This window comes from Anomaloglossus baeobatrachus, chromosome 6, assembly GCF_048569485.1.
Source record: "Anomaloglossus baeobatrachus isolate aAnoBae1 chromosome 6, aAnoBae1.hap1, whole genome shotgun sequence".
Taxonomy (NCBI): Eukaryota; Metazoa; Chordata; class Amphibia; order Anura; family Aromobatidae; genus Anomaloglossus; species Anomaloglossus baeobatrachus.
The window spans coordinates 103,822,745-103,850,562 of NC_134358.1; positions in this window are offsets into that span (position 1 = coordinate 103,822,745).

Below are 27,818 nucleotides of genomic sequence, written 5' to 3' on the forward strand. Positions count from 1 at the left end.
TGCAGCCCAGTGGCATTAACAGGCCTGCTGCTGCTGCTGATGCGCCTGCTGTCCACAGGTGTGGCCCCAATGCACACGGTCAGCGTACTCAATGGCCTCTGTGATGTTAACAGGGAGTTCCTGGGTTGGGTGGGCGTGTGGACCCTGTGACGCTAACAGGGCTCCCAGTCTCAAGGTCCGAGTGGCGTCTAACTCGGTTCAGGCAACAATTAGTTTCATAGCCACACAGCTCTGTATCCTCCACCTAACCTTCCAGTTGCCAACCTCTCCTTTTCCATCTGGGAGCACGGTGGACATTGACTGCTGATGGGGATATATACCTTTCTCTTTCTTTTCTTATTAATTTTCGTTATATAGCGGTAACATAGTATATACCACCTTATCCAAATCTGCCAGTCCCACCGTAACAGATGGTGTTTCTTCATCAAATGTTACTTTTGCTTAACCAACAAACCCACGGACAAAAACTTTTTTCCCCTTTTCAACACACCTGTTCCCCTTTCCACCAGCATTTGTCCTTTTTCAACTCATTTGGTATATGACGAAAAGTGCAACTCTGCAGGGACACCGTACTCAATGTCATCTCAACACAGCAGCCAGCCCTCGGTCCCTCAGATGTGGACAAGTAAAAGACCATTTCCTCCTATCCATGACAAAGCGTTGAGATTCACTCTTTGCAGCACTGGTGTTTACTGGAAAAGCAGATCTAAGAATCCGTACCACCTTCTGCAGATACTCCTGTATACGTGCGTCCCTTTCTATGGCAGGAACTAACAGTGTGGCATTAGTAGTTAGCATTACTTCGAATTCGTACAATCCGAGGGTCATGTTGTAGGTAGTGCAGCAAGAAGGCGCTCATGTGTCTTGTGCATCCAGGAGGACCAAGTCCTTGGTGTGTTGGTGGCAGAGAGGTGAGAATCGTGCCTCCTTCCTCTGCCCTCTCCCCCCAACCTCGCACAACCGAAATGTGAGCAAGCTCTCACTCCTCTGCTGAGTCTTCCATGCCCATCGCCAGTTCGTCCTCCATTTCTTCATGGGCTCCTGCACCTTCCTCAACAATTTTTGCTCATACTATGCGCCCTTGTTAATCCCTATCCCCCACCATGACTGCCGCCTAGGTGCCGCTCACCGTATGGACCTTGTAGATCTTATTATCCCTTCTGCATATGACTCCTCCTGTACTTCCTCACCTTCCTCTTGGACCAACACCTGACTCCGAATAATGCTTACAGTGTGCTCAATCTTGTAGATGACCAGAATTGTCACGCTGAGAATGGCATCGCCAGTGCTAAACATCTTCGTCGACATTTGTAAACTGTGTAGAAGGGTGCATAGGTCCTTGATCTGACACCACTCCAGCAGCGTGATCTGCTCCACCTCTGGATCAAGTTAGCCCAGGGTATACGTCATACCGTATTTCAGCAGGGCTCTGCGGTGCTGCCACACACGCTGCAACATGTGCAGATTCCATTTCCTGCGTGGCAGAACATCGCATTTCCGGCATTTAACCGCCAGACCCTAAGACTTCAGGAGCGATGAAAGTTGTTGAGCTGCTGGGTGCGAAGGATGAAAGTGAGCACATAGCAGCGTGCCCGCTGCACAAGGCCATGTAGGTCAGGATGGTATTTTAAAAATTGCTGGAGAATCAGATTCAACACGTGAGCCATACAAGGCACGTGTGTCACATTGCCCTGACGAAGGGCCGCAGACAGGTTTGCATCATTGCCGCACACGGCTGTTAAGTCACCAACGTAGTCCACTCAATCAATTTGTACTCCGGTCGCCAGGTGACAACGTGTTCCTTTCGTGCATAGTGCTGATGATGGGAAAGGAGTCGATGCCAGCGGCGCAGGTGGACGCAGGTTATGGTCACCCACTGGGTTGCGTTACCTTGACAGATACAGAACCACAGGCTGAATGTAGGTGGTGGGTATCTCACAGATGAAGTACCATCATTCAGCTACAACCAATGGGAAGACACCACACCCTTTTTTAGGCCCCTCCTGTCTGCAGACCACTGCCAGACAAAGCTATGAACCTCTTGTTACTGTTACCCCCAGTTCAGTTTTATGAGTTTTTGTGCTTGTTACCTGACTACTTTTCCTGCTTGCTGTTTATGTACCTCGTTGGCCGATCCGCATTTCACCTCTGCTTGTTTTCTGATTAAGTCCTGGCCATCCCATTCTGTTCCTCTTCCTCAATTAATGTTTTTGATCCTGCATGACTACTATCCTCTGGAACTGCAGCCTTCCACAGGTATTGATCAACTTGGGCCCTGTGTAATTCCCTGTATAGGGGTTAAAGGGTTTCAGGGTTCTGGGTGTCCAGCTTGGTGAGTGGCTTGCCTCTAGCCTATCCTTTACAGCCCATCTGAGTGTGTCGATCCAGGCAGGCGTTACACCGTGCCTTCTGCAGAAGGCCATGCAGGCCTCGATAGTGTTTTAAAAATTGCTGGACAACCAGGTTCACCACGTGAGCCACACAAGGCACGTGTGTCACATTGCCCTGAAGAAGGGTCGCAGACTGGTTTGCATCATTGTCGCACCCGACCTTCCCTGACTGCTGGTTGAGTGGAGACAGCCATTGATGAAACTCGGTCTCACTCTCCAGAGCTAACCGTCCACAATTCCTCAGCGGTGTCTCACATTTCCCCTACATTTCAAAGTAAACATTTGACCGCCTGATGGCCTTGAGCTGTGCTGCCAGCATAGTAAGGAGGTGTGTGGGATTCCTTGGGCGCAGTTACAAGGAAGGGTGGCCTGACCACACAGGGTTTGGGCCGAGGTGGAGGACCCACACGAGGTTGAGGAGGCAGAAGCAGTGGAGGAAATTGTACATACAGAGGAAGGATTGACACACATCTCGTGGGGACGGCAAGACTTGTACAGCAAACCCTTCTCCATCTCTCACCATAGTTACCCAGTGCCCAGTCAGCAACATGTAACTCCCCTGTCCATGCTTACTGGTCCAAGTATCTGTGGTGAAATGCACCCTGTCACACACAGAGTTTCTCAAGGAATCGTTGAGGTTGTGTGCGACCTGCTGTGGTAGCGCGGGCACGCCTTTCTTGGAGAAGGAGTGACGACAGGCCATCGGCTCTTAGTGCACTGCAATGGGCATAAGGTCTCGAAAATCCTCGGTCTCAAAAGGGTGTAAAGGCAGCCTTTCTGTTGCCAACAAGTTGCAGATGATGAAACTCAACCTCTTAGGCATGTCATGCCCTTCAAAAATCATGTAAAACACAGCGAGGGGACTCCAACCACAGTCTCCCTCGTTGCCACTAATTGGGCCACACACACCCCACTTGACTGGCATCAGTTGACCCCCCTTTTCAAAATGAAAAAGATGCTTAGCATGAAGCACTCTCAAAAATACGCGTGCCTTTCACCTCCCCTGGCTGAGCCAGGGGAAGAAAAGTCCTCTGAGAGCCATGACTTGTTCATCTTGGTTCTTTTAGAAACACAGCGAGGGGACTCCAACCACAGTCTCCCTCGTTGCCACTAATTGGGCCACACACACCCCACTTGACTGGCATCAGTTGACCCCCCTTTTCAAAATGAAAAAGATGCTTTGCATGAAGCACTCTCAAAAATACGCGTGCCTTTCGCCTCCCCTGGCTGACCCAGGGGAAGAAAAGTTCTCTGAGAGCCATGTCCACATTGTCAGTGGACAGACACGTGTGCTTATCTGCCAGCAGACCCCCAGCAGCACTGAAGACAGGTTCCGAGAGAACGCTGGCTGCAGGACACGACAAGATCCCCAAGGCGTACGTGGCAAGCTCAGGCAATTTATCCAGATTGGAAGCCTAAAATGAGCAGGGCTCAAGTTGCACAGTAATGGCATCGACGTTTCCTTGCATATACTCATATATCTGTGTGTCCTCTTCTTTTTCCTTGTCCAGCTCTTTTGTTTTCGCATGAGTATATGTCCTTGTCACTTCCCCATGTGTTTGTGTTGTGTTGTAAGTTGTTTGTTACCTTTTGGACACCTTTGAGGGTGTGTTCTCGATGTTTTTCTGTGTTTGTGATTGCCTGCCATTGTTTCCTATGCGGTTCGAGTTCGGTTCGTCGAACGTTCGACGAACCGAACTCGAACGGGACCTCCGTTCGACGAACCGAACTCGAGCCGAACCGCGGCCAGTTCGCTCATCTCTACTAGACATCAGATACTAAAAGGGCTTCATGTCAGAAACAGTGTTGGAGCCAAGGGGCAGGCAATAGGCTGATACCAGAAAAAAAGTGTTCCTTCTCCTTCTAAGTAATATAAAGTAATTTTCAAATCCCTGTCATCACTTTTTTATTTGTGGTGAACTGTAATACCCAGCAGGCACTGACGGCTGCACACCTATAGGATGTCCTGGATATTGTAGTTTTCTTCAAAGGTTTTATTTCACAAAGAAATTTTGTTAACGAGTTCTTATAACCAGTTTGAGCATAGTCATATAATAGATAAGTGACTGCATATCTGAATATTTTATTTTTTAAATTTCCCGATTCAATGAGGAAATATTAGTGTTATGCACAAACACCTCATGCCCACAACCTCCAAGGACAAAATTTGAATATGTGCCGTCAAAGCATTCATGATAATGGATCATCACACACTACGGAGTAGGCTGGCCATAATGTTATGTACAAATGTAATCAAACACAGATAAAGAATAGTCTACCTTATTGCACTCTACTGGTTCCTGTACAGACTAATATCCCCAACTGCGCAACACACTAATAGTTCTTGCACAGACTGGAATATCACTAGCCACAAAACTAAAAAGTCATAATCAGGACCTGGCTGCCTGACATACATGTATTGTTGATTTTTCTTCTTTTTGGTCCTGAAGAAGTGGTCTTGATTTGAACTCTGAAACACATTAACCTTGAATAAAACACTTAATATTAAACTTGCTGTACTACCCGGCTTCGCCCGGGTTAATAACTGTTGTTAACAAATTAGAATGTATTACCATTCCCGGGATAGAATGTATAAATAGAATATATTAACGCCCGGGATAGTTAGTGTCTCTCTGTTTCTCTCCCATTCTCTGTCTGTCTCCCCCTCTGTATATATCTCTCTGTATATATCTCTATCTCTTTCCCTGTCTGTCTCTTTCCCTGTCTGTCTCTGACTGTCTCTTTCTCCGTCTATCTCAATCTCTTTCCCTGTCTGTCTATCTATCTCTTTTCCTGTCTGTCTATCTCTTTTCCGGCCTGTCTATCTATCTCTGTCACTTTCCCTGTCTGTCTCCTTCCCTCTCTTTCCCTGTCTGTCTCTTTCCCTCTCTTTCCCTGTCTGTCTCTTACCCTCTTTCCCTCTGTCTCTTTCCCTGTGTCTGTCTCTTTGTCTGTCTCTTACCCTGTCTGTCTCTGTCTCTTTGTCTGTGTCTGTCTCTTTCCCTGTCAGTCTGTCTCTTTGTCTGTGTCTGTCTCTTTCCCTGTCAGTCTGTCTCTTTGTCTGTGTCTGTCTCTTTGTGTCTGTCTCTTACCCTGTCTATGTCTGTTTCTTACCCTGTCTGTGTCTGCCTCTTTCCCTGTCTGTGTCTGTCTCTTTCCCTGGCTGCATTGTGACACGCCAACATTCCATATAAGGGCGTGGCTGCACATTCTTCTGAAGTTCTGGCTGCACTGTGGCTCCCAGTTCCATTCACTTTAATGGAGGCAGGTTTTTTGGCGAATAACTGTAAAGCACGGGGTTAAATTTTCCTCTCAAAACATAGCCTATGACGCTCTCGGGGTCCAGATGTGTGAGTGTGCAAAATTTTGTGGCTGTAGCTGCGACGGTGCAGAGGCCAATCCCGGACACACACACACACATACACACACACATTCAGCTTTATATATTAGATAAACAATTTTATTCCTTCTTCTTGGCAACAGCGTGGCATTAAAACCCACTTCTTTCCAGCACTGAAAGCGCATCAAGACACATGGACTCAGGTTATGGACTATGGGAATTTACATGAGCACTAATGAGAGGCAGACGCTTGTAAAGTTCTATTCACATTAAAGTTGTAGATATCTGTTCTGAATGGCACAGTGGCAAGTATAGAGCCATATTTTAAGGGTTTCTGACAGATCCTGATGGATTCCAGTGGAGTTAGGCCATTTTTATGTTATATACACAGCAGATTGTGACAATTAGGCTGGGGCCACACAGGGATTACTGCGATCCCCTCGCATGACCCTCGGCTCATGCTGGCAGTACAGCAGAGCCAAGTGTCATGCGAGTGTCCCTGCGACTGAGGTCCGTTCGTGTGAGCAGACCTCAGCTGCAGGGGGCGGGCCGGCACTGAGGAGGGGAGGGCCAGTACGGAGGAGGAGAGGGAGGGATTCATCTCCCTCTCTCCTCCGTAGCTGGCTATTGCCATTCTCGCTCTGCACTCGCAGTACACCGGTGTACCGCGAGTGCAGTGCGATTTTTCTCTCGCCCCATTGCCTTGAATGGGTGCGAGAGAAACAATGATCACATTACAATTGCAGCATGCTGCGATGTTTTCTCGGTCTGATTAGGGCTGAGAAAATAATGTGTGCTGACACACAGGCTAATATTGGTCCGAGTGGAATGCAATTTTTTAATCGCACTCTACTCGCACCATTTTTCTCGCCGTGTGTCGTAGGCCTTATAAAGACACGATAACTCAGAGAGAACAAATTACGGTTCCATTGCGACCAAAGATTGAATCTTTTCATCCCTTTTTTTTCTGCCAGTCAATTATATTTCTTTAAGACAAGACATACTCTTGACAAATACTGCTTTTCTTTGACTTATAGCTGCATTTTTAGTGCAAGTACATTTAAATGTTTTAATATGAATTTCCCGTTCCTTGCACAATGTATTCTGCCTCTTATATTTTAAAGTGTAACAAACAGGGCTTCACAAAACAAACAAGGTAAAAAAAGATCTACAAGGTCTTTTAAAGAAAAGTGGATGCGTTATTTATTAAAAATGTTGCTTTTTCCAACCATTCTTTAAGTTTCCTTTCATAGTTTTAGTGAGGTATCTCTCGGCACAGCCTTGAGCAGTTCCTGTAGCTTCACAATAAAAACCCTTCACACAAAGAAAACTTTTAGAATATATGGTACAACAATTCCCAGTCAAATAACTTCAAGATTTTCAAATGTCATGTTGGTATCCTAAGGCTCTTTTCTGCTTATGAATAATGTCTGATTTTACCTTTTAACCTGACAGTATTATAGCACACATTCTCCACAGTGCCCCCTATAGCTACTTCTCTATTTATACATTCCATTTCTGTAGTCTTGTCTGCCTTAGAATGCACAAAAACATTTTTTTCTACAATATTATATATTTTATAGATAAAATAAACATTCCACATTTTCATAGAATAAATCCATTTTTGTATGGATTGTTTATATAGAGTGGTAATACTGACCCTTCACTATTACATTTTGAGAATTATTAGTTTAAGGGTACGCTCACACAAGCGTATGACTCAGACGAGTGCAATGCGAGAAAATCTCACATTGCAATCAGACCAATGTTATTCAAGGAGGAAGAGCAGATGGTCAGCTTTTTTCTCATTCAGATTCTGGATGTTGCGATTGTCAGCGAGAGCCATGTCCCTTGCATCCATACAAGTCTATGGGTGCGAGTGAAACATTGGACTGCACTCGGATGACATCAGAGTGCAGTGCAATAATCGCATCAGCTGACAATGGAGGAAATGAACTAAAATGGGGAGACAAAAGGGCGCAATAGGGTCTTACCCGATATAACATATGATGTTAGAGAAGGTACAGTAACACTCACCTGGTGGGGTTGTGCCAGTCACAACTCCTTCAAAGACATGTGAGTGTCCGCGTGGTTCAAGCAGCGGCCCCGTAGGCACGATATAAATATAATGGTGGACAAAAGAAAAACGGGTATATGCCGCGCTTAAAAACCACTGAGTTGGAAGTGATATAATATTTCTCTTTTATTTACAGCATTCCTACGCGTTTCAGAGACAACAGACCGTCTCCTTCTTCAGGGAAAAAAGAAAAACTATTTCTTTTTTCCCTGAAGAAGGAGACGGTCTGTTGTCTCTGAAACGCGTAGGAATGCTGTAAATAAAAGAGATATATTATATCACTTCCAACTCAGTGGTTTTTAAGCGCGGCATATACCCGTTTTTCTTTTGTCCACCATTATATTTATAATGGAGGAAATGGGGAGATTTAGCGAAACTGTAGAGAAACTGTCAGGAAATTTTTTACTTTTCAAACTATATTGGTTTGCCTTTATTGGTGATAAGTAATGATGAGTGAGCGTGCTCTCCACTGCTCAATACACAATCAAGCATCAGTGTGATTTGGTACACTCAGTACTCGGCCGAGTAGCACAGGTGCTTTGATGTGTCATTCGTCAACGATTCGACACAAAGAGCCGGCTCCATTCAGTGAATGATGGGATCCAGTACTCCAGTGAGAGCCGCTTGCAGTCTCTGAATGGCTCTCACTGGCAGTAAAAATAATGTGTTTGGATGCAGTGTGCAAAAAAAACCCCAAAAACAACCCATCCACCCTCCCCAGAAATGCTCTTTATATGGCTGGTTGTATGTGGGCTGAGAGTCGAATTGTCCAATCATTGACTTCCATTATTCTCGTCACTTGAGTTGTGCACTTTAAGAGCGTTTGACCTGCACAACTCGAATCCCAAGCACTCAAGCATTTTAGTGCTCACCCGTCTAGTGATAACTCGAAGTGAGAGGATCGATTTATAGCTAATCAAAATTGCTATGAATTTCACCAAAAAATTCGGAAATACCAAAATCTGAATTTTTTGCTTTTTAATTTGCTAAAATCCAGATTTATGGAACCTGGACAGCTTCCATTTTGCTAGACTCATTTAAGGATATGAAGGGGTTACATTTTTTTTAACTCACCATGCCCCTTACATGTCCTTCGGCTGCAGTTCCTAACCAGGTCCTCCACTGGCTCCCTCCCTCTAGCTCCTATCTTCTCTTCAGTCTTAACCCTTTGGCACTGAATCCGTCTCATGCAGCATCATGACTTCGGTGGGTGATGCACTTTACTAAGTTGAATATGGTCTAGCCAGTGATGACTGAAGAGACAAAGACCGCAACTGAAGGGAGCAGTGGAGGACCTAGCAGGAGCTGCGACTGTATGACAGCTGAGGATTGAGGTGAGTATAGTATTTTTTTTTTATTGTTTAGCCCCTTACATTTTCCAGCAATCAATTCACAGTGAATAAATTGAATCTCAATCAAATTTCCTGATCAGTTTTGGAAAAATCTGACAAATCTGAAGATTTTGATGATTAATAATCTCAGGAAAGTCGGTCTTTAATTTTGTGAAATATCTACAATAACAAAGCAGACTATCACCCTCCCTAGCGCTGACTCCTCAACACTAATCCAGTCTTAATATTTTGGCTGTGGCATACATCCCTGTTTTAGTTAATCTCTGCGCTCAGCGGCTGTGCCGAGGTTAATGGTGCTCTCAGTGATTGGATAGAAGGGTTTATGTGCTCTGTTTGTGTGATGCCCTGACCTATCAGGTTGTCACAGGGTATTGTGCAATTTTCCCTTCTGCACAGCATCCATCTCTTCCTTGGTTACAGGTCCCTGACCTTTGATGTTGGTAAGAACAGGCTAATCAAAATCCTAGGAACACTCTGCACCACCCCCACCAGACACACCAATGGGTGGCCTGAAGGGAATAGGGTCGCCCACTTGGGGGGTTGGTAAGGGGAGGTCAGGAGTGTTAGGAGACAGTCAGTGTAGTGTTGGAGGTGAAAGTGAGGAGAGGTCAGGACATGAGCTGGGCTCCTTGGTTTATTAGGTGGCAGACGTTGGTCTGGGCCTGGTAGGAGCTGGACCCCAGTCACAGGGGAATCGTAACAAGGGGCACGGACTGTCAAGGAGGACAGCCGGCGGCCTTGTGCCATCACCGGGCAGGGGTCACGGCACGACGGGGTACCTGGACCCTAGGTCGAGAAGGAGCTTCAAGCGTCATGACAATTTACCCGATAAGACGGAGCCTTCAAGATCCGTTCTCCACACGCTCCAAAATCAGGGTACTAGCGCAACGAGGGGGATAGGACTTTCCCACTACATAGTCCAGAAAATCACAAGTGTGAACCCTGAGAGCAAGCTCACCCAGTTAGCCATACTGGTGAGCGGGACCCAATAGTTCTATGCTAGAGGTACCATTTAGAAGTGAGGTGCCACGGAAAAGGCCACAGGGTAACAAGCAACACCAATGGGCACGGGATCCAGGCGTGCTCCCTTCCTGCTGCAGCCGTACTACGGACTTTGGTTTACCACGGTTGTCGGTGTCAGCGTTATTGGACTGAGTGAGTACTAAAGTGATCCCTAACCGCTCCAACGGCACCTTCCTGTCACCTACACCGAGTTCCGGGGCATTCCCCCTACCCGTGGAGGGGTTAAACATCTGGCTGCCCACACCATCGCTACCGGGTACTCCCCATTGTAGCGGTGGTACTCCATCTTACCACGCAGCACGGGTGGCGTCATGAACTGTACATACAATCCCCTGTAAATAACCCCCTTTATTCCGAGTGGACACATGACCCCGACCCCCGGGTCCGGACACCCCTCGAGTCACCACGCATCCGGATCGGAGCAGCAGCGGCAGGCTGATGATGCGGGGGTGGTATATTTACACCTGTTCACATTAGAAAGATAGGAAGGCCATCAGTCTTTTTCTTAGATTACAGGGTCATGCCTTCTGATTGAGCACTCCTGCTCTTCAGCCTCAGGCCATTTTAATTCTCCATTTGCAAGTTCCTGTCCGCCCATAAATTCTAGGGTTTTTAACCCAAAGAGAGGCATTAGTTTGATAGGGACCCAACAAAATGAGGTCGCACTGCTGCTGGCTGTTGGGCTCACATAAAATCTGGCCAATTTTGTGTGCTAAGTATCTAAAGTTTTACATGTTATTTCATAGCGGTAATGCATGTCTATATTCCCATATTCATTGCTCCACATATCTTAGCACTACAGAGTGCAGCTGTCTCCTTTTTCTTACTCTTTTGACCAGACGTCATCACTGCAGCCAACATACTAAGTCCAAAGCAGCAGTGGGAGCCGGCACTAGAGTCAGTGAGAGTGAATGCCTGCTGAGTTTGTTATCATAGGGGTGCATCCACATGCTCAGTATTTGCTGCAGAAAAATATGCTGCAAATGCTAATATCTTGGTAAAGAAAGAGGTCGCATAATGTACTAATTTTTGTTGCGCTTTTACCTTTCATAAATAAAATAACTGTAAAACACAGTAAAAATGCAGAAAGAATTGACATATTGCAGAAATTGCTTCAAATTTGCAAGGAAAAAATATGCAGTATCTGCATGAGATTTCACAAATGTCATTCACTTTGCTGGGGCAGTAAAATGCTGTTTCATTCTCTGAAAAAATGCATGGATAAGCGACATGTGAACATAACCTGAGTATGTTACAAAGTTTAGGATCCACTTTAGTGAAAATGGACAACCCCTTTAATTTGCATATTGCTTCTAAGCTTGATTTGTCCATGATGACACGTCAGATTAATGCAAAACAGATATTACTGTTACTCTACGATCTATAAAGTCATAACACTAGTTTGATTAGTAGATTCACCCTGACAAATTTCCTGTAAATTGGTTATAGGAAATGTGCATTAGGGCCTGTGCACATGTTGCAGATTTGATGGTTTTTTTCTGAGCAGATTTGTCACAATTTCCTGATGCTAGAAAAGTGAATGAGAATCCTAAGGCTATGTGCACACGCTGCTTTTTTTGACGCTGTGTTTTTGTGCGTTTTTAGCTGCTAAAAACGCACAAAAACGCACCCGCGGCAAAAAAACGCACTCGTTTGTACCGCGATTTGGTGCGTTTTTGGCTGCATTTTGCGGCGTTTTTGATCTCTGCATTTTGCTGCGTTTTTCCAATGCATTCCATGGGGGGAAAACGCAGAAAAACGCAGGAAAGAATTGACATGTCCATTTTTTTTAAGCTCAAAAACGCAGCTTAAGGCCTTGTGCGCACTAGGCGTTTTTGCTGCGTTTTTAGCGGCGTTTTTTACCGCGTTTTTGTGCTGAAAACGCAGTGACATTGCTTCCCCAGCAATGTCTATGGGTTTTCGGTAGTGCTGTCCGCACACAGCGTTTTTTTGTAGCTGCGTTTTTGTGGTGACCATAAAAATGCAGCATGTCAATTATTTCTGCGTTTTTCACTGCGTTTTTCACCCATTGAGTTCAATGAGATGTTCAACAACGCAATGAATAACGCATATAGCTGCGTTTCTATGACTAAAAACGCAGCTATAAACGCAAGGGGTGGGCAGTATAGTGACGTGTACAGGAAGAGGATTCCTTCTGTTGGTAAACACAGAAGCATGAATCCTCCCGGTACCGTCACCGCTGCTTCCACAACCCGCCCGGTGCCATGTCAGCGCCGTGCGGCGCCATGTCTGGGCGGGAGGTGGAGGCAGCGGCGAAAACAAAAGTGAACAGTAGAAAAAAAAAATGTCATATATATTCACCTGTCTGCAGGGTCCCGGTGCCATGCCCGCTCCTGTCCCGATCCCGCCGCTCTGGCTGTGTGCAGTCTCCCCAGGGCACGTACGAAGCTTGCAGGACTTGGCGGTGGATCACCTGATGCAGTCACCTGACGCATCAGCTGATCGTAATTCTCGCGGTGTCGCCGGCTTTTTCGCGCCCGGCCGGCTATCAGCTGATCCTGCCGTCAGGAGACTTCATCAGCTGATTACCGGCAGCTGCTGCAGCGATGGGACAGAATCAGACTCTCATCCGATCGCTCCAGGAGCTGCCGGTAATCAGCACAGACGTGAGTATTTATTTATTTATTTATTTTTTTTAGCACCGATGCATCAGCTGATTATACAATCAGCTGATGTGTGATGTGCTTCAGCCCCTAGAACCTGACACATCATCTGTTCGCTTTGCCTTCCAGCAAACCGATCAGATGATCGCATGCATTTTTATCGCGTTTTTTAGCCGCGGGTGCGTTTTTTGAGACAAAAACGCACATAAAAACGCAGCGTGAAAAAAAGCCTAGTGCGCACATACCATAAGGGTAAGTTCATATAGTGCGTTTTTCGCGGCGTTTTTGCGCAGTTTTCGGGTGCGTTTTTGCTCAGAAAACTGCATGACTTTGCTTCCCCAGCAAAGTCTATGAGTTTTCATTTTTGCTGTCTGCACACAGCGTTTTTTTTCAGCTCCATTTTTGTGGTGCCACAAAAACGCAGCATGTCAATTATTCCCGCGTTTTTCACTGCGCTTTTCATCCATTAAGTGCAATGGGATGTTGAAAGACGCAATGAGAAACTCTCCCGGTATCGCCGCTCCAGCTATGTGCAGACGGCCGGGACACCTCCGATGGATGCAGGACCTGGCGATGGATCACCTGATGCAGTCACCTGACGCATCAGGTGATCGTAAGTATCGCGGTGACGCGGGCACCCGGCCGGTTTAACCTATCAGCGGATGCGTCAGGAGACTTCATCCCTGATTACCGGCAGCTGCTGCAGTGATCGGACGGGATCAGACTCCTCCTATTGCTTCAGGAGCTGCCGGTAATCCGCACATAAGTGAGTATTTTTTTTGCACCGATGCATCTGCTGATTATATAAACGGCTTTTATACAATCAGCTGATGTGTGATGTGCTTCAGCCCCTAGAACCTGACACATCATCTGATCGCTTTGCCTTCCAGCAAACCGATCAGATGATATTGAATCCGGATTGGACGGCGCGGGACCCTTGAGCCAGGATTACTGCGGAGGGGGGTTCTTTATTTCAATAAAGATGGAGTCACTGATTGTGTTGTGTTTTCTTTCTAATAAAAATATTTTTCTGTGTGTTGTGAGTTTTTTTATCTTTACTAGAAATTCATGGTGGCCATGTCTAATATTGGCGTGACACCATGAATTTCGGGCTTAGGGCCAGCTGATAATATACAGCTAGCCCTAACCCCATTATTACCCAGCGAGCCACCCGGCATCAGGGCAGCTGGAAGAGTTGGATACAGCGCCAGAAGATGGCACTTCTATGAAAGCGCCATTTTCTGGGGTGGCTGCGGGACTGCAATTCACAGCGGGGGTGCCCAGAAAGCATGGGCACCCTGCACTGTGGATTCCAATCCCCAGCTGCCTAGTTGTACCCGGCTGGACTCAAAAATTGGGCGAAGCCCACGTCATTTTTTTTTTTTAAATTATTTCATGAAATTCATGAAATAATTAAAAAAAAAAGGGCTTCTCTATATTTTTGGTTCCCAGCCGGGTACAAATAGGCAGCTGGGGTTGGGGGCAGCCTGTACCTGCCTGCTATACCCGGCTAGCATACAAAAATATGGCGAAGCCCACATCATTTTTTTGGGGGGCAAAAAACTCCTGCATTCAGTCCTGGAAGGAGGATGCTGAGCCTTGTAGTTCTGCAGCTGCTGTCTGCTCTCCTGCATACACTATTGGATAGAGTATGCTGAGCCTTGTAGTTCTGCTCCCTCTGCCTCTCCCTCCAGCATACAGTCCTGTATGGAGCATGCTGAGCCTTGTAGTTCTGCAGCTGTCTGCTCTATTGCATACACTAGTGGAGAAAGAAGAACATATTGAAGAAGGAAATGACATCAGACTTTTTTTTTTCAACAATCTTTAATGGCATTGTTCACTGATAAAAAACGCATAAAGACGCAGTGAGCAAAAACGCAGCAAAACGCAGCAAAAAAACGCACAAAAACGCAGCGTCAAAAAAACACAGTATGTGAACCTAGCCTAAAAAAAATAGTTGTGTGCAAACAGCAAAAATGAAAACTCATAGGCTATGTGCTCACAGTGCGTTTTTCGCGGCGTTTTTGCGCGTTTTTCGGGTGCGTTTTTGGCCTCAAAACTGCAGGACTTTGTTTCCCCAGCAAAGTCTATGAGTTTTCATTTTTGCTGTCCGCACACATCTGGTTTTTTTACCTGCGTTTTTGAGTTTAAAAAAAAAAATGGACATGTCAGTTCTTTCCTGCGTTTTTCTGCGTTTTCCCCCCATGCAATGCATTGGAAAAACGCAGCACAATGCAGAGATCAAAAACACAGCAAAACGCAGCCACCAAATCGCGGCAAAAACGCATGCGCATGTCCTTCGGCTGCAGTTCCTAACCAGGTCCTCCACTGGCTCCCTCCCTCTAGCTCCTATCTTCTCTTCAGTCTTAACCCTTTGGCACTGAATCCGTCTCATGCAGCATCATGACTTCGGTGGGTGATGCACTTTACTAAGTTGAATATGGTCTAGCCAGTGATGACTGAAGAGACAAAGACCGCAACTGAAGGGAGCAGTGGAGGACCTAGCAGGAGCTGCGACTGTATGACAGCTGAGGATTGAGGTGAGTATAGTATTTTTTTTTTATTGTTTAGCCCCTTACATTTTCCAGCAATCAATTCACAGTGAATAAATTGAATCTCAATCAAATTTCCTGATCAGTTTTGGAAAAATCTGACAAATCTGAAGATTTTGATGATTAATAATCTCAGGAAAGTCGGTCTTTAATTTTGTGAAATATCTACAATAACAAAGCAGACTATCACCCTCCCTAGCGCTGACTCCTCAACACTAATCCAGTCTTAATATTTTGGCTGTGGCATACATCCCTGTTTTAGTTAATCTCTGCGCTCAGCGGCTGTGCCGAGGTTAATGGTGCTCTCAGTGATTGGATAGAAGGGTTTATGTGCTCTGTTTGTGTGATGCCCTGACCTATCAGGTTGTCACAGGGTATTGTGCAATTTTCCCTTCTGCACAGCATCCATCTCTTCCTTGGTTACAGGTCCCTGACCTTTGATGTTGGTAAGAACAGGCTAATCAAAATCCTAGGAACACTCTGCACCACCCCCACCAGACACACCAATGGGTGGCCTGAAGGGAATAGGGTCGCCCACTTGGGGGGTTGGTAAGGGGAGGTCAGGAGTGTTAGGAGACAGTCAGTGTAGTGTTGGAGGTGAAAGTGAGGAGAGGTCAGGACATGAGCTGGGCTCCTTGGTTTATTAGGTGGCAGACGTTGGTCTGGGCCTGGTAGGAGCTGGACCCCAGTCACAGGGGAATCGTAACAAGGGGCACGGACTGTCAAGGAGGACAGCCGGCGGCCTTGTGCCATCACCGGGCAGGGGCCACGGCACGACGGGGTACCTGGACCCTAGGTCGAGAAGGAGCTTCAAGCGTCATGACAATTTACCCGATAAGACGGAGCCTTCAAGATCCGTTCTCCACACGCTCCAAAATCAGGGTACTAGCGCAACGAGGGGGATAGGACTTTCCCACTACATAGTCCAGAAAATCACAAGTGTGAACCCTGAGAGCAAGCTCACCCAGTTAGCCATACTGGTGAGCGGGACCCAATAGTTCTATGCTAGAGGTACCATTTAGAAGTGAGGTGCCACGGAAAAGGCCACAGGGTAACAAGCAACACCAATGGGCACGGGATCCAGGCGTGCTCCCTTCCTGCTGCAGCCGTACTACGGACTTTGGTTTACCACGGTTGTCGGTGTCAGCGTTATTGGACTGAGTGAGTACTAAAGTGATCCCTAACCGCTCCAACGGCACCTTCCTGTCACCTACACTGAGTTCCGGGGCATTCCCCCTACCCGTGGAGGGGTTAAACATCTGGCTGCCCACACCATCGCTACCGGGTACTCCCCATTGTAGCGGTGGTACTCCATCTTACCACGCAGCACGGGTGGCGTCATGAACTGTACATACAATCCCCTGTAAATAACCCCCTTTATTCCGAGTGGACACATGACCCCGACCCCCGGGTCCGGACACCCCTCGAGTCACCACGCATCCGGATCGGAGCAGCAGCGGCAGGCTGATGATGCGGGGGTGGTATATTTACACCTGTTCACATTAGAAAGATAGGAAGGCCATCAGTCTTTTTCTTAGATTACAGGGTCATGCCTTCTGATTGAGCACTCCTGCTCTTCAGCCTCAGGCCATTTTAATTCTCCATTTGCAAGTTCCTGTCCGCCCATAAATTCTAGGGTTTTTAACCCAAAGAGAGGCATTAGTTTGATAGGGACCCAACAAAATGAGGTCGCACTGCTGCTGGCTGTTGGGCTCACATAAAATCTGGCCAATTTTGTGTGCTAAGTATCTAAAGTTTTACATGTTATTTCATAGCGGTAATGCATGTCTATATTCCCATATTCATTGCTCCACATATCTTAGCACTACAGAGTGCAGCTGTCTCCTTTTTCTTACTCTTTTGACCAGACGTCATCACTGCAGCCAACATACTAAGTCCAAAGCAGCAGTGGGAGCCGGCACTAGAGTCAGTGAGAGTGAATGCCTGCTGAGTTTGTTATCATAGGGGTGCATGCACATGCTCAGTATTTGCTGCAGAAAAATATGCTGCAAATGCTAATATCTTGGTAAAGAAAGAGGTCGCATAATGTACTAATTTTTGTTGCGCTTTTACCTTTCATAAATAAAATAACTGTAAAACACAGTAAAAATGCAGAAAGAATTGACATATTGCAGAAATTGCTTCAAATTTGCAAGGAAAAAATATGCAGTATCTGCATGAGATTTCACAAATGTCATTCACTTTGCTGGGGCAGTAAAATGCTGTTTCATTCTCTGAAAAAATGCATGGATAAGCGACATGTGAACATAACCTGAGTATGTTACAAAGTTTAGGATCCACTTTAGTGAAAATGGACAACCCCTTTAATTTGCATATTGCTTCTAAGCTTGATTTGTCCGTGATGACACGTCAGATTAATGCAAAACAGATATTACTGTTACTCTACGATCTATAAAGTCATAACACTAGTTTGATTAGTAGATTCACCCTGACAAATTTCCTATAAATTGGTTATAGGAAATGTGCATTAGGGCCTGTGCACATGTTGCAGATTTGATGTTTTTTTTCTGAGCAGATTTGTCACAATTTCCTGATGCTAGAAAAGTGAATGAGAATCCTAAGGCTATGTGCACACGCTGCTTTTTTTGACGCTGCGTTTTTGTGCGTTTTTAGCTGCTAAAAACGCACAAAAACGCACCCGCGGCAAAAAAACGCACTCGTTTGTACCGCGATTTGGTGCGTTTTTGGCTGCATTTTGCTGCGTTTTTGATCTCTGCGTTTTGCTGCGTTTTTCCAATGCATTGCATGGGGGGAAAACGCAGAAAAACGCAGGAAAGAATTGACATGTCCATTTTTTTTAAGCTCAAAAACGCAGCTTAAGGCCTTGTGCGCACTAGGCGTTTTTGCTGCGTTTTTAGCGGCATTTTTTACCGCGTTTTTGTGCTGAAAACGCAGTGACATTGCTTCCCCAGCAATGTCTATGGGTTTTCGGTAGTGCTGTCCGCACACAGCGTTTTTTTGTAGCTGCGTTTTTGTGGTGACCACAAAAATGCAGCATGTCAATTTTTTCTGCGTTTTTCACTGCGTTTTTCACCCATTGAGTTCAATGAGATGTTCAACAACGCAATGAATAACGCATATAGCTGCGTTTCTATGACTAAAAACGCAGCTATAAACGCAAGGGGTGGGCAGTATAGTGACGTGTACAGGAAGAGGATTCCTTCTGTTTGTAAACACAGAAGCATGAATCCTCCCGGTACCGTCACCGCTGCTTCCACAACCCGCCCGGTGCCATGTCAGCTCCGTGCGGCGCCATGTCTGGGCGGGAGGTGGAGGCAGTGGCGAAAACAAAAGTGAACAGTAGAAAAAAAAAATGTCATATATACTCACCTGTCTGCAGGGTCCCGGTGCCATGCCCGCTCCTGTCCCAATCCCGCCGCTCTGGCTGTGTGCAGTCTCCCCAGGGCACGTACGAAGCTTGCAGGACCTGGCGGTGGATCACCTGATGCAGTCACCTGACGCATCAGCTGATCGTAATTCTCGCGGTGTCGCCGGCTTTTTCGCGCCCGGCCGGCTATCAGCTGATCCTGCCGTCAGGAGACTTCATCAGCTGATTACCGGCATCTGCTGCAGCGATGGGACAGGATCAGACTCTCATCCGATCGCTCAAGGAGCTGCCGGTAATCAGCACAGACGTATTTATTTATTTATTTATTTTTTTTAGCACCGATGCATCAGCTGATTATACAATCAGCTCATGTGTGATGTGCTTCAGCCCCTAGAACCTGACACATCATCTGATCGCTTTGCCTTCCAGCAAACCGATCAGATGATCACATGCATTTTTATCGCGTTTTTTAGCCGCGGGTGCGTTTTTTGAGACAAAAACGCACATAAAAACGCAGCGTGAAAAAAGCCTAGTGCGCACATACCCTAAGGGTAAGTTGCATGACTTTGCTTCCCCAGCAAAGTCTATGAGTTTTCATTTTTGCTGTCTGCACACAGCGTTTTTTTTCAGCTCCGTTTTTGTGGTGCCACAAAAACGCAGCATGTCAATTATTCCCGCGTTTTATACTGTGCTTTTCATCCATTGAGTGCAATGGGATGTTGAAAGACTCAATGAGAAACGCAAATAGCTGCGTTTTGGTGCGTTTCTAAGACCAAAAACGCAGCTATAAACGCAGGAGGTGGGTAGTAAAGTGACATGTACAGGAAGAGGATTCCTTCTGTCAGTAAATACAGAAGCGTGAATCCTCCCGGTACCGTCACCACTGCCTCCACCTCCCGTCCTGTGCATGTATGCTCCCGTGCGGTGCCATGTTTGGGCGGGAGGTGGAAGCGGCTGTGAAAACAAAAGTGAACAGTGGAAAAAAAAAAATCATACTCACCTGTCTGCAGGGTCCCGGTGCCATGCCCGCTCACAACTGCTCTCCTGGTATTGCCGCTCCAGCTGTGTGCAGACGGCCGGGACACCTCCGATGGATGCAGGACCTGGCGATGGATCACCTGATACAGTCACCTGACGCATCAGCTGATCGTAAGTGTCGTGGTGACGCGGGCACCCGGCCGGTTTAACCTATCAGCGGATGCGTCAGGAGACTTCATCCCTGATTACCGGCAGCTGCTGCAGTGATCGGACGGGATCAGACTCCTCCAATCGCTTCAGGAGCTGCCGGTAATCCGCACATAAGTGAGTATTTTTTTTTTGCACCGATGCATCTGCTGATTGTATAAACGGCTTTTATACAATCAGCTGATGTGTGATGTGCTTCAGCCCCTAGAACCTGACACATCATCTGATTGCTTTGCCTTCCAGCAAACCGATCAGATGATATTGGATCCGGATTGGACGGCGCGGGACCCTTGATCCAGGATTACTGCGGAGGGGGGTTCTTTATTTCAATAAAGATGGAGTCACTGATTGTGTTGTGTTTTCTTTCTAATAAAAATATTTTTCTGTGTGTTGTGAGTTTTTTTTATCTTTACTAGAAATTCATGGTGGCCATGTCTAATATTGGCGTGACACCATGAATTTCGGGCTTAGGGCCAGCTGATAATATACAGCTAGCCCTAACCCCATTATTACCCAGCGAGCCACCCGGCATCAGGGCAGCTGGAAGAGTTGGATACAACGCCAGAAGATGGCGCTTCTATGAAAGCGCCATTTTCTGGGGTGGCTGCGGGACTGCAATTCACAGCGGGGGTGCCCAGAAAGCATGGGCACCCTGCACTGTGGATTCCAATCCCCAGCTGCCTAGTTGTACCCGGCTGGACTCAAAAATTGGGCGAAGCCCACGTCATTTTTTTTTTTTAAATTATTTCATGAAATTCATGAAATAATTAAAAAAAAAAGGGCTTCTCTATATTTTTGGTTCCCAGCCGGGTACAAATAGGCAGCTGGGGTTGGGGGCAGCCTGTACCTGCCTGCTGTACCCGGCTAGCATACAAAAATATGGCGAAGCCCACGTCATTTTTTTGGGGGGCAAAAAACTCCTGCATTCAGTCCTGGAAGGAGGATGCTGAGCCTTGTAGTTCTGCAGCTGCTGTCTGCTCTCCTGCATACACTATTGGATAGAGTATACTGAGCCTTGTAGTTCTGCTCCCTCTGCCTCTCCCTCCAGCATACAGTCCTGTATGGAGCATGCTGAGCCTTGTAGTTCTGCAGCTGTCTGCTCTATTGCATACACTAGTGGAGAAAGAACATATTGAAGAAGGAAATGACATCAGACTTTTTTTTTTTTTCAACAATCTTTAATGGCATTGTTCACTGATAAAAAACGCATAAAGACGCAGTGAGCCAAAAACGCAGCAAAACGCAGCAAAAAAACGCACAAAAACGCAGCATCAAAAAAACACAGTATGTGAACCTAGCCTAAAAAAAAAGTTGTGTGCAAACAGCAAAAATGAAAACTCATAGACTATGTGCGCACAGTGCGTTTTTCGCGGCGTTTTTGCGCGTTTTTCGGGTGCGTTTTTGGCCTCAAAACTGCAGGACTTTGCTTCCCCAGCAAAGTCTATGAGTTTTCATTTTTGCTGTCCGCACACATCTGTTTTTTTACCTGCGTTTTTGAGTTTAAAAAAAAAAATGGACATGTCAGTTCTTTCCTGCGTTTTTCTGCGTTTTCCCCCCATGCAATGCATTGGAAAAACGCAGCAAAATGCAGAGATCAAAAACGCAGCAAAACGCAGCCACCAAATCGCGGCAAAAACGCATGCGTTTTTTGATGCGTTTTTTCGACGCAGCGTCAAAAAAACGCAGCATGCGCACATAACCATATGTTGTCCTTGCAGATTTAAATCTGCAGATGTCAATCCTTTCAGCATTTTCGCTGCAGGATTCACTCATACTAATGAGTGGGAATAATCTGCACCAAAAATGCATGGAAAAAAAAAAAAAACGGGTCAAAAACCTGCATTTTTGCATTTGCATTTTAGCTACCAAGAGATGCAGGAATTTCTGCACCAAATACTTAACATGTGAACATACCTTTAGCCGTATGTAGAGATGAGAGTTTTTCTAAAAAATTACAAATGAAAAACAATTATTGTACAAAGGCTATTTGCGCACGTTGAGCATTTGGTTGCAGAAATGACTGCACCATTTCTGCATCTTTTGGTGTATTTGCTGTTTCCAGTGCATTTTTTTTGCATGTGTTTTTTCATGTATTCTGGGGTGTACAAATGCTGAAAGAGTTGACATGCAATAGATTTATTTCTTCACCGAATTTGCAAGGGAAATAAAATGCAACATGTGCAGAAAACTGCAGAATTCTCATTTTGACTTTGACTTTTGTGACAAAACTGCACTCAAGAACGCATCAAAAAAGCAATAAAAATGCACTGTGTGAATTTGTACAATCTGATTTTCTTTCTATTTAAAACTATAAAAATAAAGTGTAACAACTAGATCAAGCACCTTATAGAGTGCTGAGACTTTCATTAAATCTTGATTGGTATGTACGGGTATAAAGGGTATAAATAAGGGTATACGGGTATAAATAAGGGTAACTGTTAAAAAATGAAGCTAATCAAGACACAAAGTTAATGTACATTGTACATGTATCCAAAATGCTAAAAAGAAGCCAGAATGATTCTACTTGAAAGCTGTGATATAATAACTGTAAGGCTACTATATTAGATAACCGGAGGCAACATTCACGATTAGGCGCTTTGAATTATTGGCAATTAAGATATACTGAAATTATATCTAAATCTTGTGAATTTATTACATTTTCAACTGTGTCAATGCATAAGTCCATGTTAGTATACTGGTGAAAGAGATGTTTTTGCATATATCTTATCTTATAACATACAACATGCAAAAGAAAAAAGGAGATTACTGTACATAACACACATATATAGAGATTTGTATATCACTGCTATGCATAAGTTTTAGTGTTGAGCGAGTAGTTGACTATTCGTACTCACTATGCTGTTAGAGAGTACTGTCCGCTACTCACATCTTCGTTATGAGTCGTGGAGCGCAATTGTAAGGGCCCAGGGACAGAGGACCTCAAATGTTCTATATGTCACAGTTGCTGTTCTGGCACAAGGGTGCAGGGGCCGTGTTCCCTGGGTGGTCTACAAGGCCCTGATGTTCCCTGCTATCCACCCCCACACAGTATCCACAGCTGATGGACAGTCCACAGACACGGTCTTGGGGATAACAGTTGCTTCAATAAAGCAGGAACAAAGGAAAACAACACGGAATATACAGTATGTTTCACGGTCTTTTGTGGGTAGGCCACGGCAAATACAGCTTGGTGTTGAATGCTGAAGTGTAATTAGGGTTCTGTAGCTTTAAGAGCACAATTTGATTCAGATTTAATACTGGTATGGCTTTATCAGCAGGTTAAGAATCTCTTGAGCTTAGAGGGTAGATATAATAAGATTGTACAGACCTGGAGTCCTGGGGTTAATTTCACTAATGTCACTAGTTCAGACACGTGCAGTACATGTAAGCAAATGTAGATAGTTTCCCAGCGCATTACGGGGACTGGACGGCTGGTGGGTGGACAATGGCATGAAAGCCACTAATATTCCAGTGGGGTGGGAGACCCTCAAAGTTCCCCAATCTGCATGCAGTAGGGTCTGGTATATACTCAGTATGCCCTACTGTCTGAAGAGATGCACGGTGTATATCTGGCCAGTGAGGATTCAGCATAGGAAGCCTTCAGTATATTGGCTGTAAAAGTCAGTAAATGGTGAAATTCTAGGCCTTGGCCTAGTAGGAGTCTTGTAGGGAAGAGACTCTCCACATAATGTCTTCCCTCAGAGGAGACTCAGCCAGAACCAGAACATTCCAGTTCTTTCCAGACAGAGGCTGGAGAATAGTTCCACCTATTGAGCCATGTGACCAAGAACTGGCCAATAGGATAACAGCCAATGCACACTTCAGATTCTTACAGTTTTCACCAGTAGATGGTGCTAGAACACAACAAATGAGAAATGCTTTACTTATAACATATAACATGATATTACATATAAGAGAATGTACTTAAAGAAACAGACACAATCTGGACCGGGCCACTACACAATGTAAGTCAACGGGAAATAGTCGCTAAGTAGCGAGTAACCCGAAAGGTGTACTTTTTGTGCGAGTAGCGAATAGTACGGCTTTCGGGTTACTCGCTACTTAGCGAGTATTTCCCATTGACTTACATTGTGCCTGCAACTCGTAACGAATATGCGAATCGCGGACAGTACTCGCTAACAGCATAGTGAGTACAAATAGCTCAACACTAATAAGGTTCTTAGTTTACATTTTGATCCAATTTTTTTAACAAGAGCTATTATACAGCATCAACATTAAATAAGCAGGTTACAAAAATTCACTTTACCTTGTGGTCTTAGACAACAGATTGGGTGCCAACACTTAACCCTTTTGAGCCAGAGCCTGTTTTTACCTTACCGGGCCATTTTATTAAATTCTGACCAGTTTCACTTTATGATGCGCACGAAACTGCAGAATCTTCTGCAGCGATTTGACAGCACATGTGCGCGTCAAATCGCTGCAGAAAGACTGCATAATGAATGCAGTTTTTGTTAAAAAAAGCCTATTTCATGCGCTCGGGATGCTGCCCCCGCCATAGACAGAGTGTAAGCTGCATGCAGAACGCACAAATAATTGACATGCTGCTTTTATGAACGCACGGATTTGAGTCAAAATTTTAGCACCCAAATCGCTGCGTTCATAAATGCAACGTGCGTGCGTCTCATGCACAAGCTACAAAGATTGTGCAGGTGACGCAGGACGCATGCATTTGCGCTGCAATGCAATACACAGCGCAAATGCATGCTATTATGCAACGTGCACATGAGCCCTAATAACTCTGAAATGCTTCCACAGATCCCAGTGATTCTGAGATTTGTTTTATGACATATTGTATTTTGTAACAAAATGGAAACGGTTGCAGCTATCAAAAAGAGGCCCTCTTGCCGCTGGCTGTTTGGCTCACATAAAACCAGCAATTTTTGTGTGCGAAGTATCTTAATTATTCCATGTTTTTCATAGCAGTAATTCATATCTTGCTTGCTTGCTTAACGAGAACAATCCGTTCTGGGAGTGTGCTTATTAATCAAGTTACTCGTTCAGCAGAGCAAGATTTCCCATAGGAAATCATTGCAATGCTGACAATTTGTTCCACAATGTGTTAAATGTCCCATCCTGGTCCCCTATTCTATCATTCCGCACATGCACAAACGCACACAAACACGTACAAACACACACAAACACACACAAACACACAAGCACGCATGCACACGCACATATTATATGCTCACCTTACCTTCCGTTCCATCGCCAGTCTCCTGGGACTTGCTGTTCTGCGGTGCGGGCCGTGTATCAGGTAACCATAACGACGAGGGTGGAACTCCCTGCCAGAGCGCTGACGTCAAAGGCCGAGCCGCTTGCCTCTGATTGGCCAGCGCACTGCCTTTCACAAGCGGTGACAGGAACCAGGAAGTTCCTGCTTTGTTGCTATGGATGCCGATGCCTGGAGTGGAGCGGAGCGGCGCGGCGCACTACAGGACCCAGGAGGCTGGCGATGAAACGGAAGGTACTGATATTATATGCTCACCTTACTTTCCGTTCCACCGCCGCCCTCATGGTACTTGTAGTTCGCCGCGATGTACCCGGGAACTACAAGAACCATGAGACCAGCGGTGGAACGGAAGGTAAGGTGAGCATAATACCGTATGTGTGTGCGTGCGTGTGTGTTTGTGTGTGTTTGGGCGTGCATGTGTGTGTGTGTGTGTGGACTGCAAGTGCGGGTCAGAGCGCGGTGGATGAACGGAACCGGAAGTGTGTGCGGTGAGGATTTTGCTCGCACAGCAAAGCTTTCTCGTAAAGCGGGTTGCAAATTCACAGAAAGCCTTGCTTGTTAAGCAAAATTCTCGTTAAGTGGGTTACTCGTTAAGCGAGGTACCACTGTATTTTAAAAACTGCAACTGTCAAAATGCTGAAAACATCCAACAAGTTTAATAACTCATTAGGTCTTCACAGGAACTAAAGCAATGTGGAAGAAAAAAAGGTGAAAAAAAATTTGAAATGTTACTTTTTACAACAAATAATATTGTATTAGCCGCAAATTTTTAGTTTCACAAGAGTAACAGAAGAAAATGCACCATTTCTCCTTAATGGGTCAATATCCCAGATTTTTTGGAACTCTACTGTTGGCTCACTGTAGGGCTCATAAGGGAAAGAGCGCCATTTGACTTTTGGACTGCAAATTTAGCTGGAACAGATAGCGGACGTCATGTCGCGTTTGCAGAGCCCCTGAGATGCCTAAACCATGGAACCCCCACAAGTGACTACATTTCAGACACTTCACCATTTAAGGAATTTATTTAGAGATATAGTGCACACCTTAAACTCACAGGTGCTTCACAGATTTTTATAATGTTGAACCATGAAAATGAAAAAAAAAAAAAAAATTACCACTAAAATGTACCTTGTTCCCAAAATTTTTCATTTTTACAAATGTGACTGGAGAAAATGGACCATACATTTTGTTGAGCAAGTTTTCCTGAGTACCATGATTCACAAATTTTGGTTGAAAACTACTTTTGAGGCAAAGTACACAGCTCATAAGGAAAAGAGCGCCACATTGGAGTTCAGAGTTTGTTGGATTTGTTTGGGGGTGCCATGTCACATTGACAGAGCCTCTGAGGTGCCACAACAGCAGAGCCCTCCATATGACATGTCAATTTATAAACTACACCCCTCAATGAAATAATCTAGGGGTGCAGTGAGAAAATTATCATTACAGGTGCTTCATAGAATTTTATACCATTGGGCGTTGAAGAAATGAAATACATTATTTTCACTAAAATGTTGTTTTAGCACCAAATGTTTATTTTTTAAAAGGGCAAATAAGAAAAAATGGACAACATAGTTTGTTGCACAATTTCTTCTGAGTACACCAGTTACTCAAATGTGGTCAGAAACATCTTTTCTGGCACACTGCAAAGCTCAAAAGGGAAGAAAAGTCACAGTATAGCACAGGGGCAGACACTGACAGCTGTGCAAGAAATTGTACCTGGGCCCCCCCACTTCTTCCATGGCTGCAAGGCTGCATATATATATATATATATATATATATATATATATATATACACATATATATATACAGTACAGCCCAAAAGTTTGGACACGCCTTCTCATTCAAAGAGTTTTCTTCATTTTCATGACTCTGAAAATTGTAGATTTACATTGAAGGCATCAAAACTATGAATTAACACATGTGGAATGAAATACTTAACCCCTTCATGACCGGGCGATTTTTCGCTTTCCGTTTTTGTTTTTCGCCATTCTTTTTCTGAGAGACGTAACTTTTTTATTTTTCAGTCAATATGGTCATGTGAGGGCTCAATTTTTGCGGAACGAGCTGTACTTTTAAATGAAACAATAAGTTCTACCATATAGTGTAATGGAAAACGACAAAAAAATTCCAAATACAGAAAAATTGCAAAAAAAGTGTGATAGCACTATGGTTTTTGAGATATTTTATTCACTGTGTTCACTATATGGTAAAACTGATGTGTGTGTGTGATGCCTCAGGTCAGTGCGAGTTCGTAGACACCAAACATGTATAGGTTTACTTTTATATAAGGGGTTAAAACAAAATCGGAAGTTTGTCTGAAAAAAGTGGCGCACGTTTTACGCTATATTCTGTCACCCGTAGCGTTCTCATTTTTCGGGATCTATGGCTCAGTGATGGCTTATTTTTTGCATCTCGAGCTGACGTTTATAACGTTACCATTTTTGCGCAGATGCTACGTTTTGATCGCCTCTTATTGCATGTTGCGCAAAAGTTGTGGCGACAAAAAAACATCATTTTGGCCTTTGGAATTTTTTTGCCGCTACGCCGTATACTGATCAGATTAATTGATTTTATATTTTGATAGATAGGGCGTTTCTGAACGCGGCGATACCAAATGTGTGTATATTTTTTATTTTTTTACCCCTTTAATCTTCAATGGGGCGAATGGGGGGTGA